The sequence below is a fragment of the Schistocerca americana genome, chromosome 2 (genome assembly GCF_021461395.2).
Source record: "Schistocerca americana isolate TAMUIC-IGC-003095 chromosome 2, iqSchAmer2.1, whole genome shotgun sequence".
Taxonomy (NCBI): domain Eukaryota; kingdom Metazoa; phylum Arthropoda; class Insecta; order Orthoptera; family Acrididae; genus Schistocerca; species Schistocerca americana.
In genome coordinates this window covers 1,019,277,677-1,019,297,279 of record NC_060120.1, presented here as the reverse complement: position 1 = coordinate 1,019,297,279, position 19,603 = coordinate 1,019,277,677, and the positions used below count along the sequence as shown (strand labels likewise).

Sequence of the window (19,603 nt, the reverse complement as noted above, 5' to 3'; positions counted from 1 at the left end):
CTCTACGACAAATGGGGATTTCTCTTTGGCTACAGCTATTATTCTTTATTGAACACATTGAGGACAGGTTTTGGGGAAGTAGCAGCAATTTTGAAAAGGAAAAGTGGTTCAATTCTGATTAAAATGGCATCCACTGCACAGCTGCAGGTTCTGCGCACCTGTGACAAACTGGGTTACATTCCTGTAACGGTCACCCCCACCCCCATCATCATCCTCAATGTAGTACAGGGTATCACCTACCACTGCAGCCTTTCTCAGACTAATGACGAGTTACATGCTGAAACTTCCTGGCAGATTAAAACTGTGTGCTGGACCAAGACTCGAACTCGGGACCTTTGCCTTTCGCGGGAAAGTGCTTTGATAGAGCACTTGCCCGTGAAAGGCAAAGGTCCTGAGTTCGAGTCTCGGTCCGGCACACAGTTTTAATCTGCCAGGAAGTTTCATATCAGTGCACACTCCACTGCAGAGTGAAAATCTTATTCTGGAGTTACATGCTAATTTGAAGCAACAGGCTGTACATTTTGTCCATCATGTTAAGCAGGGACCAGAGGCCAATACGGTTGATACTGGGGCCTTCATCTTGGATGCTGATGATGACTTATTGCCTGAAAAGGTCAAGGTGGTGATGTATCAGTGTGATGTGAGACCCCTCCCATGTGGTGCTTCAGATGCGCAAGATTCGGGTACATGTTGTAATGCCAGCCCTGTCTGTTAGAATTGTGAATGTCAGTTGCACAAGAAGCTCGTTGTGACGCTCCCTGTGTCTATCAGCTGCAGGAAGCACCATTCTCCCTTTCTACCAGACGATACCATCTCTGAAAGAGAAAAGGAAATCCAAGAATTCAAGATTCTTGACTGACTGGCATATCAGGAGGGCAACAAAAAATGATTGAATCCTGTACATATGATGATGACGTTTGCTACAAATACAATGTCATCCTCTCTAGTGATGCTTCTTGAACGCACCTGCTACCTTGGTGTTTTGCCCCCCTTCTTGCACCTCTGTCCTACTGCCTCCCCCACACACACACACTCTGTGAATGTTGATTCTCCATTCACCAGGGACATCGATCTGCAGCCAAGAAGCAACACCCTCTTCCAGCATCTCTCACCAGGAAAGGGACTCTCAGGACGCTCCCCTTCCATGATTATGCTGATGTGCAACCAGATACCAGCCAGTGGATGGAGGAGCCACAAGTTGCCGATTGTAGGGTGTCACATTCCTCCTCTGTCCCAGAAACTAGGGCAGACAGGCCTCGTGAACGCCAAAATAATCCAAGGGGAAAAGGGACAAAAAGATGTCTCCCAAGGCGAAGGAGGTTCCAGTGGTCCTCATGCCACCAGACTTCACATGTGGGGACTCTCTACCTTAGGTGGTGTACCTGATGAAGTATCTTCACTAGCAGAATAGAAATGTGGAAAACACAAGCCCAAAAACAATTTATTCGACTCACCAAAACGAAACAATAATGCAATCTCCAGAAGAACCAAAGACCCAGTCTCAACTGCAGATCGTCACAAATATAAAATAACAAATAATAATAGAAAAGACATGACTTTTCCTGGGGAGAGATCACAATAAAACAATTCTACAACGTCAAGATGTCTGTCAACTATACCAGGTCCATCTGCAAGAGATAGGCCTGCTAGAAGAGGCGTTTGGCCATGGCTGCCAGGGTGACAGCTCTGTATACTTCCAAGCAGTGCATCAAACTGCCCTTGCCGGCAGTGCGCTGCGCTATAAAGCCTGTTTGGTGGATGTATCTGCCAGAACTATATGTGATCGCGTGCCTGGTGTATCAAAGTAGTTTCTGGGATAGCTGCGACCTCTGGTGAAGCTGTTCTGCAGGCTACACAAATGGGTAGCGGTCCCTAGCGGCCTTTGGTGGAGACCTGGTGTTGTGTTGCATTGTGTTGTGGCCACTGGTAAATATTTGTGGTGACATAAACATGGTACTTAGGGAAAGCAGGGAAGGCGTGGACGGGGTGTAATCAGTTACCATTGGTTGCACAGAAACCACAAATACTTTATTTTTAAAAAACAAAACTCTCATTAACATCATTTTTAAAAGATTTTACTACACTGGCAGCTGAACACCTTATTAGAAGAATTGCAAGTTATTGTTGGCTGCAGACCACAAGCAGTGTTACACACAATAAACGGCTGAAGGCCTGATTAAGAAGGTTCAAAATTATTCGTGGGCTTGAGGCCAGAAGCAATTTCAAAAATACACAATGGCTGAAGGCCTGTATTACCAATAAGGTGAACAATTACACGTTAAAAATACCAAAAACCATTTTAACAGTCTTAATAACTGTAACAAGTTATAGTGACAGCTGAAGGCCTTATCAAGACAGAACTGAAACTATTTGTCGGCTGAAAGCCACAAGCAATGTTACAAACAATTAATGGCTGAAGGCCTAAATTACAAGTGAGGAAGGCAGTTACACATTACCAAATACTAAGATATTTTCTTCTTAACAATCAGCATGGTGACAAGCTATAGTAATGGCTGAAGGCCTGATTAAGAAAAAATTGCAAATTATTGATCAGCTGAAGGCCACAAACAATGTTACAAACAATTTACGGCTGAAGGCCTGATTAAGAAAGGATTCCAAATTATTGGGAGCTGAAGGCCACAAGCAATTTTCAGAATACTCAATGGCTGAAGGTCTGAATTACAAGTAAGGAAGGCAGTTGCATGTTGAAATACTAAAACCTTTTTAAAACAATCTTAATAAACAGTAACAGGCTGCAGGCCTTATTAAGAGAAAATTGAAAATAATTTGTTGGCTGAAGGCCACAAGCAGTGTTACAAACAATTAATGGCTGAAGGCTGGAATTACAAGTGGGGAAGGCAATAACATTTTAAAACTTTAGGGTAAATTTTAAACAATTATGACAACTTGTCCAAATAAGACGGAGTGATACAAAGACAGTGCTCCCTGAATCGACCTGAGGAAGGTGACTATGGCTGTGTAAGCGGTGAGACAGGCAGCCAAGAGTTGTATTCACGAAACAAGATGGCAACTAACATTAGGGGTAGTTTAAGCGCTGACTGACCGACTAACCAATTCGCCCAACGTCCGATCACCAGTACAACAATGGAATATTTTTAGGCAAGGGCGAAGAGACGGACAGCACCACATCTTCAGAAACACACCCAAGGCTGAAGGAAACACGAACCAATGTAGACCTCCGAAAAATCATAAGCACAGTACAATTCAACAGGCTGTCGAACTACATGCCGTGTCGGACAGCACCCGCATGATGAGGAAATGTACACTGCCGGAAAAGTACGCTAACTTCCAGGGCAGGTAACTGGGGCAATAGCGGCCACAAGGCAGAAAATACTGCTGGTTGCACTTCACTAATAAGAATAATACTAAATCAAAACTAACATCAAGGCGTAGGAGCAACTGATAGCTTCCGCCAACCTGACAGACTTCACTTGTTGCGGTTGGTCTCTCCGACCCTGGGAGCAGCAACACGCAGACAACAGCGAGAACTCAAACGGTGGAGGTTTCAGTACTGGACACGGTTCACTCAACTTCAGACGTCCTGGGTTTGGTTGTTGGCTACAGCCCCTCGGTCCGACAGTGCCTGCACACAGCCAGCAGTCCCGGCCTGCCCTCGCGCTGCAGACCTCTTCGCTGCTCCGTCCAAAGTTGAACTGATGTCCATTCTCCAGTTTCCAAATCTGGTATGCAGACAACATTAAGATAATTGCTCATTCAAAACCACAAGATACACACGGATCTGGGAAAGCAATTCCACCACCAACTCACAATACTAAAACCAGTCACTGTGAAACAACACAGATGAATTATAAATCGGCACAAACACAGATAAGCCAGAAGCGGTCAGAAAACCACATGCACTTCGTCTGCTGCGATGACCGACCGAACGACCAACCAACAGTCGTCCCCACTCAAGTCGGGCACGGGAAAGATCCCAGTATAATTTGTCAACTGTCAACAGCTTATTGCCATGAGGTCACTTGGTGGACACACACACACAAGTGAAAGCTGCACTACTTGAATATCATGGTCCATTCAACTAAAACTAGCTGAATCCAGTCCTTGACGTGGTCTTGCACTCTTGCGACCACATCCTTCCATCGGACAGTGCCTGTGTGTCACCAGCGGTTGGGCAAGTACTGGCTGTCCGGACCTCACTGCTGCTCCCTCCTACCTCACTGCTGCTCCGACCCAACTCACTAGCAGGACACACGACGACCCGGAAATACTAGAGGCTGCTCTAAAGATGGTACCACAGTACGCGCTATCGATAAGCGCTGCTGCTGCCACTCACGGGCAGAGAAGGTGAGCAAATGTAGTGGTGCCAGTGAACACACTAAGAAAACGTGACGCCACTATCGCTATTACAAGATGCCAAGCTATGAACGGCATCAACGTGAGCTGCACACAGCTCAGTGCCAACACAGATGACATATACCCCGCCGGCGAAACATTGCACTTGACAGTTCGCTTTTTGTCTATTTAGGTTGGCTACACTGTAATAGCGATGTTGCAACAGCAGCCTCTATACACACAGCAGACGATACAGTTTTCCGTCCCGTCTCGTAAATGCAAGCGATTGAGCGATTACAGTGTATATAAAAACTCGTTTTTAGTTGTACTACAATGACAGGAAGTAAACAACCGTATAACAATGCATGTAAAAGCATAACAATGCGCACCCTTTCGATAACGGAGCAAAGAAATACAAAAAACAAGCATCTGACGACTGGTACTTTCAAATCAATAATGTACGTAGTTTACAAAATAAATAATAACCGAGATTGCAATAAGTAACCAATATTAGTAATTTTTCACTCACCAATTTACAGCGATAATGGCGCAATTCCATCCAGCTCGCCATCTTCACTGTAGTCCGACTCATCGCCAAAACCGTCTTCATCGTCATCATCAGCAAGACAAATCATTAATTGTTCATGGCCACTGATAATTCCTTCTATTGTCTGTGCTGCTCGTATAAGCTTCTCGACGTGCTCTACTTTTTTTCTCCATGAGGCTGCATCCACAGTCACAAGAGCTTCACGCAACAGCTTTTCCACCTCTATTATTGCAAAGGACTTGTTGTTGTTCCTTACATACATTTTTACATCACTCCATATTAACTCAATAGGGTTGAAATGGCAGTGATATGGTGGCAGCCTTATTACAGTATGACCCTGCTCCTTGGCAATTTCGTCTACTACATATGTACGTGTCGTAGGCTTATTTTCTTTAACAAGAGAATACAACAGAACCTTTGTCATACTCATATCCGCTGCAATATTTCGAGCCTGTAACCACTGCACCTATAACTTCTTTCCTATCATTTGTGGTTGGGGCTTTGTTCTGTATCACCGAATGATATGGAGCATTGTCCATTACAATTGTTGTAGGGACAGGAACCTGTTTTAAAAGGTTCCTTAACCACTCAACAAATCGTGTGTGATCCATATCTTCATGGTAATCACCAGTCTTTTTCGATCTAAAAACTAAAAGTGCGTCAGGGACAAAACCACTGGAGGAGCCTGCATGAACCACAATAAATCTAGCTCCTCTTCCCGTCGGCTGATGGCCGCTACTGCTGGGTGTGTTATCCGTCCAACATTTACTGACAGCTTCCCCGGCATTAACCCACGTTTTGTCTAGCCAAATTATGGAATGAATGTCTCTGCCCACAAGTTTGTGCAAGAAAATGCTACGAGCGGTAACAATATGCGCCCTCTCTAACAGTACTTTGCGTCCGTCTAGCGTTTTGTAACGGAAACCCATATTTTTTAGCACAATTTTTAGGCCGCTTTTTCTTCTTTCCCGGGGTTTATAAAAATGTATTATTTGATCCAGACAGCTCGGAATCATTACGGCTCACTTCAGTATCTTCCAAGTTTTGTAGTAATACTCCCTTACTTACTACGGTTCTTGCACTAATACCAAGAGTTTTCGACGTACGTTCCACCACTTTGTCGGCAGGAATTGATGGCTGTCCATGAATGCTTATGTAGTTTTTCTCCTGCTCGTAAAACTCACGAGTTCTGCGTAATAACTCCAGTGCCTGACTGTTTAGCGGCACCCCTCGATGCAAAGGATTGTCACTAAGTGAACGAAGTCTTTTTGGTGGCATTTTCCAAGTATGTACACTCACAACGTAACAAAAGTCACAACAATATAGCACACAGTACAACCAAAACACGCGGTAAACAACATACAATTCACGTTGTATACACATTCACTAAACAAAGCCGGCAACGCGGGAACTTTGACGTCACAGCACGTGAGTAACAGCAGTGCTCACTGCGCTGTGATTGGCTGGCGCCCCACGCTGAACGCCTAGCGCCTATCGTTCTTCATTTGTTACTCTGTTACGCTGCCAACTTCATGCGCAAACGTCAAGTGCAATGTTTCAGCGGCCCGGGTATAGGTCTTTCTAGTGAATATACGCCCTGTGATGCAGGCATCCTGTGTTGGTTGGACATGAAGTGGGATGATGATGCAGTAGGTGCTACGATGTCTGAAGTGGCTGGCCACAACAGACATGCCCCCTCTGGGGTGAGTGGAACACTCATGTCGACATTGGGCCCCAAGGCCATCAGTGACAGGATACCGGGAGCAGTTGCAGGCACGGGATCCATCTCTGTGGGCATAGGGACCTCTGACAGCGTGTCCGCCTGGTGTGTGACTGGCGGCGATGGCGGAGGCGGCGGTCGGGTGGGGGGAGAGGAGCACAGTCATCCCCGAGGGCTGACAGCCATGGAGACTGCAGAGGAGCCGGCTGCAGATTACACCTTGGGCGAAGCTGGTTGGTGTCCTTCTTGCTCACCGTACCTTTCTCAAGGGTGACTGCCAGCATAGCACAACTGAAGAGCGATGAGGCCCTGACGGGGACCCTTCCGAGATGATTTCAGGTGAAAACCATCGTCCACACCGCATCCTGCAGAGTAAAACGAGGCCTTACCGAACGCGGAGGAGTTGGGCGGGGAGAAGATGGAAACAGGAGTAACAAAAAGGACCGATTAGGGTGGCTGTGAAGTTTTTCAGTTAGGGATGACCCATCCTGTACAGCGGACTGGTAGGAGGAAAGAAAGATGGTAAGGGTGTTGTCCAGGGAGTGTTGGGGACACTATTTCGACATCTGGACTTTGAATGTACAGACAAACCATTTGGCTTATCCGTTAGGTGCAGGATGAGTTGGAGCAGTATGAATCAACTGGGTGCCCAGGGTGGTGCAGGAGGAGGTAAATCCAGCAGATGTAAATTGAGGGCCATTGTCAGTCACCAATGTCTCTGGAAGATGCAGGAAAGAACTTGGGTGGTATGGGCGGATGTCGTGGTGGACATGCAGGAGACATAAGGGAACCCAGTGCCTGTGTCCACAAGAATAATCCAGGAGGGGCTGAGGTATGGGCCCGTGAAATCCAAGTGCAAGTGGGACCAAGGAGAAGAAGCATGAGGCCACAGGAACAAGGGTCTAAGGGGTGCCGACTGGTGCTGTTGACAAGAGGGACATGCAGCCACCACCATGCGGGTGATGGCAGTGTCCATCCCCCTCCAGTGGACATGCTGGTGGGCAACGTGCAGGTGCTCCAAAGCCCACTGATGGAGGGAGGGCAGCAGCACAACCCGCCACCTTCCTCCCTCAGAAACAAGTGGAGGAGACTCATTTATATCCATCTCCTCTCAGAATCGTGAGTGCTACAATACTGCCTTTACCATATGGGAACTTGACAAGCTCTCACCTCATCCTGATCTGCTGCCCCAGGGACGGACAATGTTTACATTCAGATGTTGCAGCATCTTACTTTTTCAGGCAAGCACTTTCTTCTTCATACACATGATATTCACATTTGAGCAGATGACACGTTTACGCTAGCATGAAGTTACTATCATACCCATACCTAAGCCTTGTAAGGACAAACACCTTCCTTCTAGCTACCAACCCATTTCTCTCACCAGCTGTGTTTGCAAGGTGATGGAATGTATGATCTATCGCCAGCTGGTATGGTGGTAGAGTCTCGCAGTCTACTTATCACTTCACAACGTGGATTTCGTGTGCGCCATTCTGCAGTTGACCATTTTGTCACTGTGTCAACCCATATTATGGTCAGTATTCTGTGGAAATTGAGGGCCATTGTCGGTCACAAACGTCTCCGTAAGGTGCGGGAAAGAACTTGCATGGGACTGTGACTGTGTTTTATGATTTGAAAAAAGCTTGTGACACCTGCTGTAGGACTGGTATCCTCTATACTCTATACACGTGGGGCTTCCAAGGCTGCCTGCCCCATTTCCTTTAGGAATTTTTTAAAAACAGAGTTTTCAGGGACCCTGTGGGTTTGGCCTTGACGGACCCCTTTATCCAGGGTGCCTCGAGGTCCGTCATGAGTGTTATCCTCTTTTCTCTAGGCATTGACCCTAATATAGACTGTCTCCGAGCAGGCATCTTTTTCTCCCTTTTTGTCAATGATTTCGTGATCTGTTGCATTTCTCCACGGACTTTTCTCTCTGAGTGACGTATTCAGTGATCTCTCAATAGTCTTGACTTGTGGGGCATTGACAACCACTTTTGGCTTTCCTCTGACAGAACCATTCCTATGAATTTCTGGTGGGTCAATGGATTTTTTTCACCTTCTTTACATGTTGGGCCTGTTGCTATTCTGTTCAGTGAAACTATGAAATTCCTGGGGCTCATGCCTGATTAAAAACTTCCTCGGTCCTCCCACATGTCCTATCTGGCTGCGTGCTGTACCCGGTCCCTCATTGTCATGTGTGTCCTAAGCGTCATTTCCTGGGGAGCAGATTATACCACCCTCCTCTGTTTGTACCAATCCTTTGTCCATTCAGAACTAGACTATAGGTTTTTCATACATCCATCCATCTTACACCATCTTAACACAATCCACATTGTGCAATACATTTGGCCGCTGTTGCCTTTTACACTAGGCTGGTTGAGAATCTGTACGGCGAAGCTGCCGAACTACTTATGTCATATCGGCATGATGTCCTCCTTAGTGGATACGCGTGCCATTTGTATGCCATGCCTGGCCACTTGTTGTATGCCTCCTTTTTTGATGATTCTTGTGACCTCCAGTATGAGGTGCGCCATTCTTCTGTTACCTCCCAGAATTTGCTTTTGGCTACTTCTCTGGCAGCTTAACCTAATACTACCTGCCATGTTCCAGATTGGTGTGGACCCTTCACCGGCTTGGCTTCGTGTGGTGGCCCATGTTGATCTTGGACTTCATTCGCTTCCCAGGGGCACTACTCCAGATTTGATCTATCACTGCAAGTTTTTTGAACTTCACACACAACTTAGCGATAGCACTTTCGTGTACACTAATGGCTGTAAGACCGACCATGATGTCGAGTGTGCCTTCCATCATGGCATCGACCAAATGCAACATGTTTATGTTTGATTTTCACAGCAGAGCTCTTCACCCTCTATCAGGACACCCAGTACATCCGGCGACAAAGGCTTTTTGATTATGTTGTATGCTCCGATTGTGTCAGTGCCCTTCAGAGCCTCTGTGTGCTGTACACAGACCGTCCTCTAGTGTGACAGGTCCAAGAAAGCTTCCACTTCCTTGCTGTTGAGGGAGCCAATGTGATGTTCATGTGGGTTTCTGATCAAGTCAGTCTGATGAGAAATGAGGCTGCTGATGCTACTGCCAAGGCTGCAGTCCTTCTAACTCGGCCTGCTATCTCTTCCATTCCTTTGGGTGAGCTCTGTTGCTGTCTGTTGGCAGGCGGTGTCACTTTGGCGTCACCACTGCTCTTCTCTTCACGGGAACAAAGTTGTGGGAATTAAACCTCTCCCAGAGGTGTGGCTGACCTCCTCTCGGCACTCTTGCTGTGACATGATCATTTTACCTAGGTTGCGTATTGTGCCCTGTCTTTTTGCCTATAGCCGTTTAAGTGGTGATCCTCCACTACTTTGTGCTCATTGTCATCAACCTTTGGTGGTTTGCCATTTCCCAACCAAATGCCTTTTCTTTAACCACTTGTGTTCCAGTGTATGTTTGCCATCTGAGTTATCAGCCGTTTCAGTGAATGATGCTACTGAGTTTTACTTTTTATCCATCTTAGTGATATGGCAAAGGACATTTAATCTCCAGTGTGTCTACAATGTATTTTGTGGATCTAAGGTTATGACATGGGCACTTATGACCTCGGTTGTTTTTGCGGCTGAGAGAGAGAGAGAGAGAGAGAGAGAGAGAGAGAGAGAGAGAGCACAAACATGTGCCACTCAATATGCCTTTAGAGGCTGTGGCTGTCCATGTGAGCACTTCTCTGGATTTTACTCTCTGGTCTGTAATGTGTATCTCCCTCTTGATGGTGAAGTGTTTCAGAATGCATTGTCTGCACTGATTTCTCAACTCCCTGACCCTTCCTCATGTTGGGTGACTTCAGTGCTCACAACCCTTCGTGGGGTGGAACTAGGACCATTGGCTGCAGTGGCACTATTGAAACTTCGTTCACAGAGCTTGATCTTTGTCTCTTGAATAAAAGTTTCCCCACCCACCTCAATGTGGCATCCAAACCAGATATGGAACTTGATTTTTCTGTTGCAGCCCTGGTCTTCTCCCCTCCATCTATTGGAGAGTCAGTGACAACCTGTGTGACAGTGATCATTTGTCAATCATCCTGATCCTTCCTTAACATCACTTGCCTGGGTCTCTACCCAGATAGCCTCTCAACAATGCTACCTTGGATGCTTTTTGCCTCTGCCATCACACTTAGCACCTCATCAGGTGACGGTAACAGTATTGCTGTCCAGAGCACAACCTCACCCGTTCTGTTGGCAGCAGATTTTGTGATCACCATTGGAAGATAGTACCTTGGAGGGCTTCAGAAATCGCCATATACCTCCAGGGGGCTTACCTTCTTTGAAAGGTTTGTGCTTGGCTACACGGGGACCCAGCCTTTGCAGCATCTTTCCCCTTCCGTGCTGCATGTCTGTCCTCTTGATTTCTTTTCCCTCTGTCTTGGAGAACATGTCTGGGATGTTTTTGGAAATGTGTTCTGTGTATTCAGTAGCCAGTACCAGAACAGTCTCTCCAATGTTTTTTGTTCCTTTTTTTCCTTTCTTCTTATCCATTCTTCTATCCTTCCTCCGCTTTGACGTTTGAGGTTCCTTGCTTTCCTCTTCCTTCCTGTGTGCACCTGGAGGCCAGCCCACACAGCTGATGTGCAATAGGCAACTGGGTAATGCATAATGCCTAGTCCTGTGTTTACAGGTAGGGTTCACACCTACCACCTGGCACAGGCCAGGCCCAGGGAGGGGTGATTGTCTGAGCTGCAATCTTCCCAAATTGCTACCGCCTCTGTCAGGTGTTTGGGAGGTGTGACCTGGGGTGTGAACAATCACCTAAGGCAGATGGGCTCCCTTCTGAGGAAGAATCCCAAGTTGGAAGTAGTGTGCCACTGTGGATGCTGGCAATCATGGGGGGTTTTCTCACAGTGAGCCAATCGTCAACTTCACAGTCAACGTGTACCAAACTTAAACGGAATGAGGCTAATGGTCCTCCACAGCTATCCAGTTCATGTTGAGGCCCATCAAACGCTGAATTCTTCCTGTGGTGTTATTTCACTAGGCTGCTTGATGGTCTGACGGAGGCAGAAATCCAAATGTACCTCTCTGATCAGGGTGTCATTGCAGTCCACTGGGTGATGAATAAGGTAGATGCATCCTTAGTGCCCACATGCACTGTTTTTCCCACTTTTGATAGTGTGGGGCTTCCATCAAAGATCAAAGCAGGCTATGAAATTGACAGTCCGACCGTACGTTCAGAACCCGACGCTTGCCAGTTGTAGGCTAATCAGAAAATTGGAAACCCTGCATTCTACTGTCTGGCACTTACAGTACTGTTCTTGCCACATCTTGTTCCATGAAGGACATGGCCTTGCAGACATGTGACCTCAAATTCAGCACTGCGGTTGTGAAATCGCCCAATGTCATGGTGACATCCCTGCCTTCTCCTCCAGCTGTGCAACAAGTCCCCAAACTATCACCTCACAGATTGAATACACCTGCTACACAACTACCAGACCTGAAAGGACAGAAGAAATACTCCCGTGAAGACTTCCTATGTCCCTCCAGCCAACAAATATCTGAGGCTTCCTCTGTCAACCAGAAAGAGAAAGGCTCCAAGAAATCAAACAAAGGCAAACAGTCTTCTCCTTTGCCGACTCAGAGATCCTCTTCGACGGTGTCATCATGCAATACCCTTGCTTGGCTGATCTCCTTGTCACTGGTGCACGCCACCAACAGTTTTTCTGCCTTGGACTCCACAGAGTGACAGAGGGAGAATGCCGACACCTCTGCAGATCTCTTGGAGCAGGATCATCCAGCCTCTGCGCCCTGTAGGAGTGAGTCTTTGAAGGCTAGCGCTCAGCAGCTGCCGAGGTGACACTCCTTCATTTTTTCTCTCCACCCCTTTCCTTATTATGACTCTGCTCCTTCAATCCCACAAAGATGGCTGCTCTTAAAATTGCAGCATCCACTTGTTCTCTGCCTCCAGAAAACAAAATTGTGTCCTCATGACTGCTTTGAGCTCTCACATTTCTTCCCAGTCTGCTTTGACATTTGCCCCAAGGACAGCATCTCATCTCAGGAGTGAGTCATGCTGCTGCTCATCCAGGATGACTTTCATAGTCAGCCATCTCCCTGACTACCTGGTTTCAGGCTGTTGCAGTCCACATTTTTCTTCCTCACTTTACCTTTGCCCTTTGTGCTGTTTACACCCCTCCATCATTGTGTCACCAGGGCAGACTTCCTCCAGCATACTGGGGAACTCCCTCATCCCTTTCTGCTGCTCTATGACTTTAATGCTCACCATCCCCTTTGGAGCTCATCCAGAACGTGTCAGAGAGGTCCCCTCTTGGCTGGCCTTCTCAATCACCTCAACGTCGTCTGTCTTAACATGGGAACACCCACATTCCTTTCAGACTGAACGCACGCCAGTTCCCATTTGGTCGTCTCCTTCTGCACTGCCCAGCTTGCCGATCATCTTGAGTGGTCAGTTCTCTCTAACACATACTCTAGTGACCATTTCCTGTGTGCTATCCGATGGCTGACTCCTGACCCACCAAAGTGCACATCCAACAGTGGACAGAGGTGTGCTGCTACGCAATTTGCATGCGTAAACATGCTCTCCATATTTTTAACCATCATCCTACAATGGCCAACAGTATTAATTACTAACAGTTGCTTGCATGGTGTTATGTTCTTCGGGATACCATAAAAGTTAGCTGGATTTCATTTACTAGTTCTTTTCACAGTTTCACACCATTTTCCGTCATGTTGGCCAACCTATGATGGCTGTCTGGGACCAAGGTCCATACTCAAATTTCCATCCTGACTGTAGAATATGAGGTCTTAGGAACCCTACTGTTATCTCCAACACCTTGGGCCACCATTTTGCTGAGATGTAGAGCTCCTGCCTCCATCAGAAATGAGTGGAGGCGGATTGGGCGATACCCTTCTCGTCTCAGAATCATGAGTGTTACAATACTGCCTTTACTATGAGGGAGCTAAATCATGCTCCCACTTCATCTCGATCCCCCGCCCCAGGGCCGGACAATGTTCTCATTCAGATGTTTCAGAATCTTTCTCCTGAGGGCAAGCACTTTCCCCATCATACTTACAATCACATCTGGACAGGAGGGATGTTTCCCAGACGCTGGCGTGAAGCCACTGTCATATTGGTACCTAAGCCGAGCAAAGACAAACGCCTTCCTTCTAGTTAACACCCCATTTCTCTCACCAGCTACTTTTGCAAGGTGGTGGAATGTATGATTCCTGAGTCTCGCAATTTACTAACCACTGCACAGTGTGGATTTTGAGTACCCCATTCTGCAGTTGACCATGTCGTCACTTTGTCAACCCATGTCATGAACAGTTTTCTGCAGAAATCCCAAATTGTGGCCAGGTTTTTCAACTTGGAGAAAGCCTAAGACACCTGCTGGAGGATTGGTATCCTCCATACTCTCTACACGTGGGGCTTCCATGGCCACATGCCCTGTTTCCTTCAGGAGTTCTTAAAAGACAGAGTTTTCAAGGTAAGTGTGGGGATCTGCCTCGTCGGACACCAGTATCCAGGAAAATGGTGTGCCTCAGGGTTCCGTCCCGAGTGTCGTCCTCTTTGCTATTGCCATTAACCCTATTATGGCCAGCTCCCTTTTTGTTGACTATTTTTCCACCTGTTGCAGTTCTCCACACACTTGTCTCCTTGAGCGGCGTCTTCGACATCTCAGTTGTCTTCACCCATGGAACATCAATAATGGCTTCCACTTTTCTACTGACAAAACTGTTTGTATGAATTTCTGGCGGCACATCTGGTTTCTTCCACTGTTCTTCTTCCATTCATTGAAACTACGATATTTCTGGGACTCACGCTCAATAGAAAATTTTTTTACTCCTCCCACACATCTGACCTGGACGCCCATTGTAGGGGTTCTGTCAATGTCCTATGTGGTATCAGCGATACTTCCTGGGGAGCGGATTGGGCCGCCCTCCTCCATTTGTATCAGTCCCTTGCCCATTCAAAACTAGAAAATAGGTGTTTCATTTATGCAGCTGCACGTCTGTCCCTTGCTCTTATACTATCCACAATGGTGGGATCCATTTGGCCTAGGTGCCTTTTACACTTAACCGAACTACTGCTGTCAAATTGCTGTGACATTCTCCTCGGCAGATGAGCATGCTGTTTGTCTGCTATGCATGGCCACCCATCCTGTGCCGCCTCCTTTGATGGATCTTGTGCTCACCAGTATGGGGCGCATCCCTCTTCTCTGTTACCACCTGGAGTTTGCTTTCGGCTATTGCTCTGGCAGCTTAACCTCACACTACTTGCCGCTTTCCTGGTGGGTATGAACCCTTCACCACCTTCGCTTCATGTGGCGGCCTGTGTTCATGTTGGCCTTCATTCACTTCGTAAAGAAACCACTCCAGCCTCGCTCTATTGCTATAAATTTCACGACCTTCGCACGGAACTTGGTTATAGTACCTTTGTCTACACTGATGACTCTGGGACTGACTGTGGTGTCGGGTGAGCCTTCATCAATGGCACTGACGTTTTTCAGTATTGTTTGCAGATTTTGGGCAAAGATTCTACCCCCTGTGGTCACCACTCCTCCACACGTGTACCAGATGTCTCCCTGGTGTTGTCTACACTTACCCATATGCTGTTGTCAATTGTTTTGTTCTGTATTATGGTCAAGCCTCTGCATCTGAGAATTTTCAGCCTGCGTTTTGTGTCATGAAACAGTGGGTGGAGTGAATTCCCTTACCTTCCACTACACATTACCTGTAGACATATAATGCTCCGTTCATTGAGTGAGAATTCTTCACTGCCTTTGCCTTTTGCCTTGCATGGCTTCAGGGCCCCGCTGTACCACAACGAAATGCTCAAACACGCATTGTTGGATTCTCAGTGTCACACAATTGCCAGTTTCTACTGTAACTGGAGTGAAGATGAGCTCATATCTCGGTGGCAAGAAAGTGTGATCATCCTGGTACTGATACCAGGCAAACACTCCCTTGAGATGGATAGATATTGTCCAATTTGTCTAACTAATGTTCTGTACAAGTTGCTTGAACATATGGTGAGCCAGCAGCGTGTTGGTACGTTGAGTTTCAGGTTATCTTTGCTCTACCTTAGGGCTGTCTTCGCCAAGGTCGTTCTAGTGCTGACAGTTTGGTCTGCCTAGAGACTGCTATCCAGTCAGCTTTTGCCTGGTGTCAACACCTTAGCACTTCTTCTTTGACTTGCAAAAGGCTTATGACACCACTTGTCATCACCATAGCCCCTTTTTCCTATATGAAGCCTGCTATAGAGTTTTGTTCGGAGTTCTTGTTACATGGTTCTTTCCAGATTCACATTGGTGCTTACCACAGAACCTCACATATGCAAGAGAATGGTGTCTCGCAGGTCTCTGTATTGAGTGTACTCCTTTTTATACTATCTCCCAATAGTACAGCTACATCTATGGGGATATTAGTGATACCCTCCCTATACGATGATGATCTTTCATGTACTATGGCTCCTCAACTGTGGGTATTGCTAAACACTTACTGCAAGACACCATACAAAAGCTGTAGTTGTGGGCTCATCCATGGTTTCTGGTTTTCAACCACCAAGACATACATTGTGCACTTCTTTTGTCATCTTACCATCCCTCCACAACCAGAACTCTTCCTCAAAAGACCAATTCCTCAGTGTGATGAAGTCTGATTGCTTTCTAGGACTCGTCTTAGATACCTGGTTGGCATGGCTTTCCTCCCTTTGCAAACTCGATGGTCATCTTAATACTCTTTGCTGCCTCAGTAACACCAGCTGTGGCACAGGCGGCTCTACACTTTTGCAGCTTTACAAAGCTCTGATCCTGTCCTGTTGTGATTATGGGAGTCTTAGAATATGGTGTGTCTTTGCTTTCAGCATTGTGGATGCCTGAACTAGTACACCATTGTGGTGTCAGACTCACAACAGGTGCCTTCCAACCAGCCCTGTGAACAGCCTTCTCATGGAGGCTGGGTTCCACCCCCAAAGATCAAGCACCAGCAACTGCTTCTGAACTTTGTGATACATATTTGCTGCTCTCCTGAGTGTCTGAACTACCATGCCCTTTTTCCTGACAGGGAGATCCATCTCTCACAACAGCGGCAGAGTCCCGTAGTCACGATTGCAGTTCACATGCAGTCTCTCTGCTTCAAACTCCCAACCTCCCCCATTGTCGCCTCTTATCAGGAAGAATCACATATGCCTCTGTGGTGTGTATCCCATCCTGGATCTGTCTGCACCTATCCTTTGGATCAAAAGGCTCTGTTAATCACATGATTTTTCGCCACCTTTTTCTGACTGTCCACGATGTGATTTCCAGGTTCAAAAGTGGTGTGTATACACTGATGGTTATACAGTCGACTAACACCCCAGATTTCCCTGCACACGTGCACAGTGCAGCGAACTAGGCGCTGTACCAAGTGGGTGCAGTGTATTCAGTGCTGAGTTAGTGGCCATCACTCGAGCCCCCAGTCATGTTTGTTCTTGCACCAATGAAATGTTATTAATTGGTAGTAACTCCCTAAGTTGGCTTCAGGCTATTGCCCAGACTTTACACTTGTTGGATGCGACTATCCAGGATCTCCATTCTGACCTCCATCAAGCTGGATGGTCAGTCATCTTTGTCTGGACCCCAGCTCACATAGGGATCCCAGGGAAGAAACATACAGCCTGGTTAGCCTAGTTGCCTACCAGGATGCCAGCTTTGAAGATGGAGTTATTGGAACTGGAGCTTCAGTTGACTCTACATCATCAATTTTTGGATCCTTGGAACACTAATGTGTGTGCTCTGGTTTCTCCAAAGAAACTGTGAGCGGTAAAGGGGGCCATGATCATGTGGCAGTCTTCCCTCGTGCTTCTTTCAGGTAATCTACTGTTCTGTCGGCTTTGCGCTGGCCATATTTGGCTGACACATGCCACAGCTTATGATATGAGGATCCACCTCACTGCCAGTGTTGTACCAATCTGATGGTGGCCACTCGTACTGGGCTGCCTCAATTTGGCCACCTTATGGCGAAATCTTAAACTTGCTGACATGCTGTCTCTGGTGCTTGCGGTTGACACCAGAGTGGCTGATTTGGTTTTATGTTTTGCCTGTGAAAGTGTTTTTTATTCCTCATCATGGGTTTGTGAGGTAGTACACATTGGCTTTGTCGGCTGCTTGAGGGACTGGGATAGGTGTCTCATCAATTGCTCCAACCCAGGGGGCCCATGGGTGCCCGTGCTCAGTGGTCCAGCCTGGCTCCTGCCCTTTCCACGTTTTTAATTCTTCTTATTTTTTTACATCTGTCATTGGTTTTCTGTATTTTCATTGTTCTCTTTCCTAAAGTTTTATTGAGTTGTTTGCGTTGTTAATTTTCTTTGATAAGGAAACAGCATTTGTGTGCGTAGCATGTCCTGGGTGCCTCCAGCTGCTTTCTGGGCAGAGTAACTCACCTGCCTTCACTCTCTTGCCCCTCTCTCACTTCTACTTGCTTATATCGCTTGGTCTTATTCTTTTTTGGTTACAGTCAGATTTCTGAGGATTTGTCTCCTGTGTCCTTCCTTTCTGAGGACTTTAATGGCTTGATGTATACAGAATAGGGACTGATGACCCCATAGTGTGATCCCCTTAACATTGTTAATCCAATCCAATCACAGTTATTGGGATGACAGACAGAATTAACATGTCTGTTTTTGCTTTTTGTTAAAATATGGCACTGGCTTTTGTTTTGATGATACTATTCATCATTTGGAAACAGTAAAAGCAATTATCACACATGGGACTTGCTTTGTAAATGTTGTATAGTTCTACTCATGGCACACACAAAAGGTGCAGACACAAATGTCAGTTACATCTAATGCCAAAAATGAATACTAAGAAAAAAAATCATAGTAACTTCTAATACTAGAACAGTGACAGGAGGTTGTTTGACCCTGTGTAAAAATTTGCACTGATTTTACTACTTATTTTCTGTACACAATTTTTTTCTATTTATGTATACATTTTATTCATTATTCAGTTCTGTTACTTTTGAAATGATTTTAAATCATCATTTCTCTAAACTAAATTTTCTTCTTATTATACTCTGTTCAAAATATCTTTAGGATTGACGCTTTGGCACATTAGCATGTGGAACTTTGGAACTGAGGTGCCACCTCCTGCACAAAACACTTATGCCATCTCATTTTTGTTTTATTCATTGCAACAAATTACTAAGGTGGTATGGGAAGGTTTAAAATATGCATTTCCTTGTAAAATTTCTGAATTTTCAAGGTGTGAGAAACTTAATTGTTACTGAATTTAAATCAATGCATTATTGGAATGAAACTTTGAGAATACATTATATTTTCATCTGCTATTACCCGGAACATAATGAAACGAGTCAGAGTCAATTGAGGCAAAATTATAATCTGCTTAGATGTGGTCTCTTTGTTCACAAAAGTACCTGTTGAAGACACATTAAAGTCATAAGCAGACAGATTCACTCCGGAACTACCAAACCGTTCTGCCATATCTTGATAAGCACCTATTTCGTGCATAGTGAGAAATTTTATAAAATGACTCACAGAATACCCATGGGTTCTCCATTGTTTTTGTCAGTGGTTCTTCATGTAGCATTTCAAAGAACGTTTGTTAAATTCATTTCTCTTTGTTTATCTAGCTTCATTTGTTATGCTAACACCACTATGGTCTGGCCACATGGGATGTGACCTGTTCATTAACCATGTGAATAGTATGCACACTATTATCAAATTAACTGCTGAGATGGAGAGAGAAGATAAATTACTACTTTTAGGTGTTATGCTCAAACAGAGAGTGGGTTGTTCATCTCTGTTTGGTGTTATGCTCAAACAGAGATGAACTTACCCACTCTCTGTTTGCTAGAAGACAACCCATGCTAACCTATACCTCAGTGTGCAAGGGTACAATCATACTGCCCAAAAGAATACAATTTTAAAAAGACTGATCCATACAGCCAAAACTGTTTCTGCCAAGTATCACCTAGATTCTAAGATCAGATATCTGAAAAAGTTGTTCTGGGAGAACAGTT

At 45.8% G+C, this 19,603-nt stretch overlaps 1 protein-coding gene across 3 annotated transcripts in view; it reads left to right on the top strand.

The window, feature by feature from the left end:
- Nucleotides 1–19,603, top strand: part of LOC124596382 (cell division cycle protein 23 homolog) — a 101,924-nt gene that overhangs the window by 34,057 nt on the left and 48,264 nt on the right. The window lies entirely within an intron of this gene.